Consider the following 8090-nt stretch of genomic DNA (forward strand, 5'->3'; position numbering starts at 1 on the left):
TTTTTTTTTTTTTTGAGTTAAGTGTAATATGAAAGTTGTAGTTTTGGAAAATTGCTCCCATTCAGAAGCAGCATGAATGAAGCAGAGCACAGGAGAGCTGATTCAGCTGAAGTGGTGTGTGTGTGTGTGTGTGTGTGTGTGTGTGTAGAGGGGGGTGGATAGATGGGTGACTAGAGAGTTGTGCTGCTTTATAGAACAGTGCTTTGAAAAACTGCTGGATCCCTGGATGCTTTCAGAAGATTTCAATAGACTCCTAGCCCCTCAGCCCAGTCTTTGAACACCAGGGGCAAACCAAGTCATTACAGAACAGCCCATAAACCTTCCCCTGAGCCCATACATGCAGGCCTCCCCACCCCTGCCTCATGATCCTCTTTGTCCCTCCTGTGCTAGGAGCTGCCCTACTTTCCTGTAGTGACCCTGTCGTTTCTTCTTATCCACAGGATGACCCAATCCCCTCTTACTGCTGTTTTAGCCTACCCAGTGTCTCTAGGAACTACACCTTAGGTATATTGGTACAGTGTCACCTGTCATTTCCTTTTGCTTATAAATAAACTGTTCAGGAATGGTTGAAGGATAAGGAAGGGGGAACAGTTCCTAGATCCCATCAAGTGTCACTAGCTTGTGTCCTTAGTCCCTCTATCCCTATGACCGTTTTTTAGACGTAAACTGGCTAATTTATATTAGATTGTTGTTCCCAGTCCACACCTCCCCATTTCCAGTTGCCAAGGTGAATTGGACTTTGTGAGGGCTGGCTCTCGTGAGTCTTCCTGCCACATGTCTACTGGCTTGTAAGGTAAGATTGGCATGTACTGAGTTTTACTTTAGACACCTATGCTAGCTGTCCAAAGTAAGAAGTTTATGCATCTAAACGATTAGGAGATTTGAGGACCTGAGATGAACACGCTGCTCTTTCCAAGAAGCAACTGAAGGCAGCTGGGGGATTTCAGAGTGACTTCCCACAGCCAATCCTGTAATTAGCTATTCATTCCCACAGACTTTTTCTCATCACTGTGATCTGGCCTAGCCTGTCGCCTCCATGTAAAATTGAGGATTGGCTGCGAAGGCTAGAATCCCATGCTGAAACTGCTCTGTGCCTAGCATCAAGCCATTGGCATTTCTGGTATGCTCTTGGAGGCAACCCTGGTATGCTCACACCAAGAAAAAGGGTAAGTTCTCTGAGAAACAGAGTTAGGAAAAATGATGCAAAATTAAACTCAAGTGCTGGACAAGGCAGGCCAGAAAGACCTATAAAAGCAAGAATGGGTCAAGTAAGCGAGAGAGTTGGGAAGTGGGTGCAGACAAAGCTGTGGGTGGTGGGGGAGGGACTGACTTGATATGCAGGCACAAGAGCCGCAAGGGCTTTCTGGGGAGGAAGGCAGGAAGGTATGGGAGGCTGGGGGGGATGAGTGGGAGTTGGCCAGTGAATGTAGCAAGTGCCAGGAACTGCCAGTCAGTTTGGCAGGATGGGAGCTGGGGAGTGGTTAATGATAAGGCTGGAAACGCAGCTGGGACTCCGGATCACAACGGGCCTCCTAGGCAGTGCTAAAAGAGACATATTGATGAATTTAGCCAAAAGATACTTGGAAGTCATGCAAAGGTCTCTAAGCGGATAGGATTTAAGGAAATCACTCTGGGATCACAGGGAGGTTGGATGGCTGTGCTGGGGTGAACCGAGAGCAAAGGGCTCTCAAGCAAAGTGTCCCTTGAGCAATGCTTCGGCTAGGGAAGACCCCCATGAGGCGGTGCCTTGAGCCTTTTCTTTCCCTCTACATCGGTGGTTGTCAACCTTTTTAAGGTTGTGACCCTTAATACAGTTCTTCATGTTGTGGTGACCTCCCCCCCCCCCAATTATAGATTTATTTTCATTGCTACTGTATAACTGTAGTTTTGCTACTGTTGTGAAAGGTAATGTTAATATCTGGTATGCAGGATATCTGATATGCGACCCCTGTGAAAGGGTCGTTTGACTCTAAAAGGGGTGGTGACACACAGACTGGGGACTCCTATTCTCTACACCTGCACTCCAGTGAGGCTTACTTAGAAGCCCGATGCGCAGAGCTGGCAACGTGGAACTCCTCAGATTGCAGCAGGCTGAAGGTTTTCCACTTCCTACACCCCCCCCCCTTTTCCTAGATGGACAGACAGGTGGCCTCTGGAGGAAAATTCAGTCCCGCTGATGGAGTAGAAAGGGCCCAGCCTGCACTGAATTCAAATCCTGACACTCAGTGAGTGATCTTGAGTAGAAGAAGGCCCACCTCTCTGAATGCTGCAGTTTCTTCGTCAGCAAAACAGGAACAGTCCATTCTCCGAGAGAGCTGTTCAGATCCCAAAGCCTCTGCCAACAATTGATTAGCACACTAGAAACCCATGGGGAGTAGAAAGCGTGCTACAGGAAGCCGGTGCAAAGGGCTCAGCAGGACATGTGGTGGCACCATCTGATAGGCTGGGGTAGTTCAGGAGGAATCTTGGGGCTGAGATGCATTCTCTCAGGTTTAAAATGGGTTTGCCTTAGGGTTGAAAGTGTAACTCAGTAGTGAGAGGACCGCCTCAACATGCATGAGGTTGTGGGTTGATTCCTACTGCTGCATAGACCTATGTGGTAGTACATGTCTGCAATCCTAGCAGTGGACAAGTGTGTGTGTGGGGGGGGGTACAAGTTCAAGGCCATCCTTGACTGAAGAAAGAGAGGAGAGAAACAGGCTTCATGTTTATTACTGGTCATTTTCCACATGTGCCAGAGAAGTAGTTGTTCCCCAAAAGGGACATTGATGGCTCTGCTGATGCTCTCCATAACCTGTGGACTTTGACTTGTTTATTTTTATTTATTTTTGTTTGGTGCTGAGGTCTCTTGCATAAAGCTCATGCTGCACTATGGAGATACACTTTTCCTGCTGCTATAGTCCTCAGGGAGTTGTTGATTTTGAAAGAGAGCCTCGTATAGCCAAGGCTAGCCTTAAACTGACCTTCCTGCCTCTACCCACAAGTGTTGGAATTACAGATACACAAACCACATCTCTCTCTCTCCTCTCTCTCTCTCTCTCTCTCTCTCTCTCTCTCTCTCTCTCTCTCTCTCTCTCATTTTATTCATACCTTGTTTTATTTTGAGGCAGAGTCTCTCTGTCTCTGTCTTTCAGCACAAACTGGCTTGGAACTTACTTTGTCAGCCAACCGTGGCTTCCTAATTCAAGGAAATTGAATCAGAGCCTTCTGAGAGCTTGGATTATAGATGTGAGCTACCATGCCCAGCTTTTTAAAAAGCTAGGTAAATAACTCAGGTGGTAGAGTTCTTGGTTTGTATGCACAAGGACATAGGTTCACGTCTTGCAAAAGCAACTTTTATTAAATGTCCAACAAATATTAAATATTTCAGATATTGTTTCCAGTGAAGTCTCAAATGAGAGTCCAAACCAAGTCTGAAATCTGCTGAAGAGAAGAAAGCTAAACATGCCTTTCATTTCTTAGCCCTATTTATCTATGGAAATGCCCTTATTCCAGCTAACATACCATGTCTAGTGCTTCCAGCCTCCTTATCTTTTCTCCTAATTGAACCATAAGAGGTAGATGATGGAGCGGGGGAGGGGGGCATGCATAGCTAAGTTGGTAGAATGTTTGCCTAGTGTGTAAAAAGCTCTGGGTTCCATCCCCAGTGCCACATAAATTGCCCATGGTGGTACATGTCAGTAATCGCAGTACTTGGGAGTCAGAGGCAGGAGGATCAGACCAGTCTGGACTATGAGACCTCCCACCACCACCTCCCCCCACACACACAAACACACAGCAAAGCTAAGCATATTGGCTCTTGCCTGTAATCTCAGCACTCAGGAGACAGAGATAGGAGACTAGCTGCAAATCCAAGGGCAGTCTGGTTTCTATATAGAGTTTTAGGCCAGCCAAGGCTCTATGTAGTAAAACCAGTCTCAGAAAATCAAAAATCAAGCAATCAAAAATAACAACAAAATAAAACAAACAAAAAAACTGGAATGACTTGCTCACAATCCCAGAAGCTAGGCTGTCAAAGACCAGGGTACAAGCAATCTGCTTTTGTGTCTATTGAGGGCCTACCATTCCTCATTTACAATGCCTTCTATGCGATTTCACATGTGAAGACGGAGGGGCCAGTTTCTGGCTGAAGATTGTTTTTATAGGATATTAATCCTATTGATGGACACGGACCCCCCCTCATAACTTGATTGTCTCCCCCAAGGGACCTACCTACCACCTAATGCCAGCATCCTTGTGTTATTACAGTGTATTGGATATATGTTGGGTTAGGTTCCAACACAGAAATTTTGAAGTCACACACACACTTTACGACTCCCAACTGCCAAATCCAACGCTTTGTCTTAATTTATGTCTTTGGCAGTTCCCTCTTCCTTGGACTTCTCTTTAGTCTCACACAGTATTCTATGGCTCTGTTACTATTTACTAGGATAAAGCCCAGAAAAGGTGCCTTTTCACCTACATTCTCCCCCAGGGCCTCTCATTCCATCCTTCCTTGAGCCCCAACCCACCTCTGTTCCAGCCACATAGTTCTTCAAGAACCATGCTCCTTTTGTGGGGCTGTGTTATTTGGCTTTTGTTTTTGAAACAGGGTCTCCTGTTTGAAACAAGCTGTCCTGGAACTTAATATGTACACCAGGCTGGCCTCGAACTCCCAGAGATCCTCCAGTGATTATGAGATTAAACATGTGAACCAACATGAGCGACAAAAGTCATGTTCATATGCACTCCCGGAGTCCCATTTCAACAGAAACACTGGCCTCGCTTCCTTGTTCAGCCTCCTCACCAGCTCTTCCCAATCATCCTTCCGGTTTCCTTACGGGCTCCCACTTCTAGCACTTTGGTTTTTTTTTTTTAACAATTATTTAGGGCTGAGAGATGGCTCAGCAGTTAAGAGCACTGACTGCTCTTCTGAAGGTCCTGAGTTTCAAATTCCAGCAACCACATGGTGGCTCACAACCATCCGTAATGAGATCTGACACCCTTTTTTAAAAAAGATTTATTTATTTGTTTATTTATATATTATATCTAAGTACACTGTAGCTGTCTTCAGATGCACCAGAAGAGGGTGACAGAGCTCATTATGGATGGTTGTGGGCCACCATGTGGTTGCTGGGATTTGAACTCAGGACCTTCAGAAGAGCAGTCGGTGCTTCTTAACCACTGACCCATCTCTCCAGGCCCCCCCCCCCTTGCTCTTAAGGTTGCTAAAAGAAGCAACAATAGTGGACGAGGAAGCATGTCAGGTAGGCAAAAGGATCCATGAAAGTGGGAAAAAGAGACTAGGGGCAGGTTACCAGGGAATTTAGGGCTATCAAGAGGGTGAAGAACCTGAGGAGGAAGGAGAATCTTCTACTTAAGCATGCTGTTCAAAATGCTACAATGATGCCCTCCTGTTTGCTAATTTAAAAAGATATTCTAAAAAGGTTCTCTCGGGCTGGGTGGTGGTGCCATACACCTTTAATCCCAGGACACGGGAGGCAGAGGCAGGTAGATTTCTGTGAGTTTGAAGCCAGCCTGGTCTACAGAGGAAACTCCAGGTCAACCAGGGCTACACAGAGAAACCCTGTCTCAGAACAAAATCAAACAAACAAAAACAAGAACAAAAAAGAGGTTCTCTCTTCAAGGCAGTGTTTTCTGCTGTTCGGCGTAGGAGTACTCCACACACTCCATTCCTTCACAAAACCCTGCCACCTTCATGCCCTCCTCCTTTTTTAGAATATAATTTTATACAACCCAGGCTGGCTCACCTCAAACTCACTTTCTGTTTGAGCTTGAACTCCTGATTCTCTTACCCACCCTAGGGCTATGGGCATGAACCACCACACCTGGTGTTATGCCATGCTGGGGATCCAGATGTCAACAATGACCTCCGGCATGGCAGGCAAAGACTTAACCAACTAAGATATATCCCTAGCCCCAGGGTCTCTTCTTACTGTCTTAATCACGATGGATAAGTTATTCATGCAGTTACCATAGTCATCCCTTCTGCTTTGACTAGACTCAGTTGTCAAAAGGGAGCAAGTTTCTTGTATTAGACATGGACTCTAGATTCTGGCATGTGGAGGTACTCAATAGTCATTCATTGGGAGAGATGGATCAGCACTTAAGAGCTCAACCTGCTCTTGCAGAAGCTCTAAAACCAGTTCCCAAAACCCACACTGGATAGCTCACAATCACAAATAATTTTAGCTCCAGGGTATCTAACACCTCTGGCCTCTAAGAGCATCAGCACTTGTGTACACATACCCACACTCAGAGATACACTCAGATCATTTGAAAATTAAAACAAAAAAAAATCTAAAAACAAAAGTAGTTACTGATGGCAAATGGAAATCTTAAGTCTCACATAGAAGCACATTAGCAAAGAAAAAAATAAGATGAAGTTCAGCAAAATTTAAATTTTTTATTTAAAATTATTACATTTACTTATTTAGAACACTCAGCACTCAGGAGATAGAAGTAGGTGGGTCTCTGAGTTCCAGGTTAGCCTGATCTACAGAGTGAGTTCCAGAACAGTCAGGGCTATGCAGAGAAGCCCTGTCTCTCTATAAATAAATAAATAAAGGAGAGCAATAGCAGAAGATACCTAACATACATCTTCAGCTCCATACATGCATGCACACAACCACACACACATACACATAAACACACACACACAAATAAAAAACACACAAACACAGTCTCATGGGATGAAACACAGAATGTGAGGAATTTGTAAACATATACCTAATAAGTTATATATGGAGGTCAAGCCTGGAGTTGACAGTGTGTAGACCTAACATGCAGGAGACTAAGACAGTGGGGATCTCAACTTCCAGGCATCCTGGGCTACATAATAAGATACCCTATCACAAACTAAAAAGTGGGATAGATATGATATCAATCAGATCTAATCCTCTCTAATTCCACAATAAAAATACAAACATGATTTTGAAATGAATAAAGAACTTTACTGCAATTTCCTTTTTATTGTTTGTGTTTATTTATTTATTTGTGTGAGTGTGTGTGTGTGTGTGTGTGTGTGTGTGTGTGTGTGTGTGTGTTTGAGACATGGTTTCTCTGTGTAGCCTAGGCTGTTCTGGACTCAAACATAAGGCTAGCCTCACACTCAGAGATCCACCTCCTGAGGGATTTGAAAGACATGTGCCATCGCAGCCTGGCCTTTATTACACATTTCTACCAGGAAGAGAAATATACAACTGAGAACCATGTAAAGAGGTGCTCATTGGCACTAGCCCATGGGGAAATGGAAATCACAACAACAATGAGAGAGCTGGCAACATAGCCCAGTTTTAGAATGTTTGTCTGCCATGTAGAAAGTCCTGCAGTCATTCCATGCCAGCACTGCACACACTGGGCATTATGGTGCATGCCTGTAACCCCAGCCCTTAAAGATGGAGACTACACAGTTAGGAACTGCTGGCTGCGGGAAGATGGCTCAATGACTAAGACCACTTATAGCTTTTACAGAAGACACAGGTTCAGTTCTCAACTTCCATACTGAACAGTTCACAACCACCTGTGACTACAGCTCCAGGCACTTGGTCTTTGTGGGCATGTGCACTCATGTGTGTGTGTGTGTGTGTGTGTGTGTGCGTGTCTCACACACACACACACACACCACCACCACCACCACCACCTCCACCATCAAAATTGAAAACAAGAGCAATATTTTAAAAATAAAATCATAGGCCTTGAAGAAATTGCCCAGTATTTAAGAGCCATTTTTCTGTTCCAGAAGACACAAGTTTGGTTCCCAGGATTCGTGTCAGATGGCCACAACACAGCAGCCTGTAATCCCACAGGATCTAAGTGATGCTATGACTGTGACCTCCAGGACACCTGCACTCTGCTGCACATACTTACACTGAGACAGCCATTAAGAATAAAGTTAATTTGAGCTGTAAAGATGGATCAACAGTTAAGAGCTGCCAGGCAGTGATGGCGCACGCCTTTAATCCCAGCACTTGGGAGGCAGAGGCAGGAGGGTTTCTGAGTTCTAGGTCAGCCTGGTCTACAGAGTGAGTTCCAAGATAGCCAGGACTACACAGAGAAACCCTATCTCAAAAAAAAAAAAAAAAAAAAAA

Source organism: Mus caroli, chromosome X, assembly GCF_900094665.2.
Source record: "Mus caroli chromosome X, CAROLI_EIJ_v1.1, whole genome shotgun sequence".
Lineage (NCBI taxonomy): Eukaryota > Metazoa > Chordata > Mammalia > Rodentia > Muridae > Mus > Mus caroli.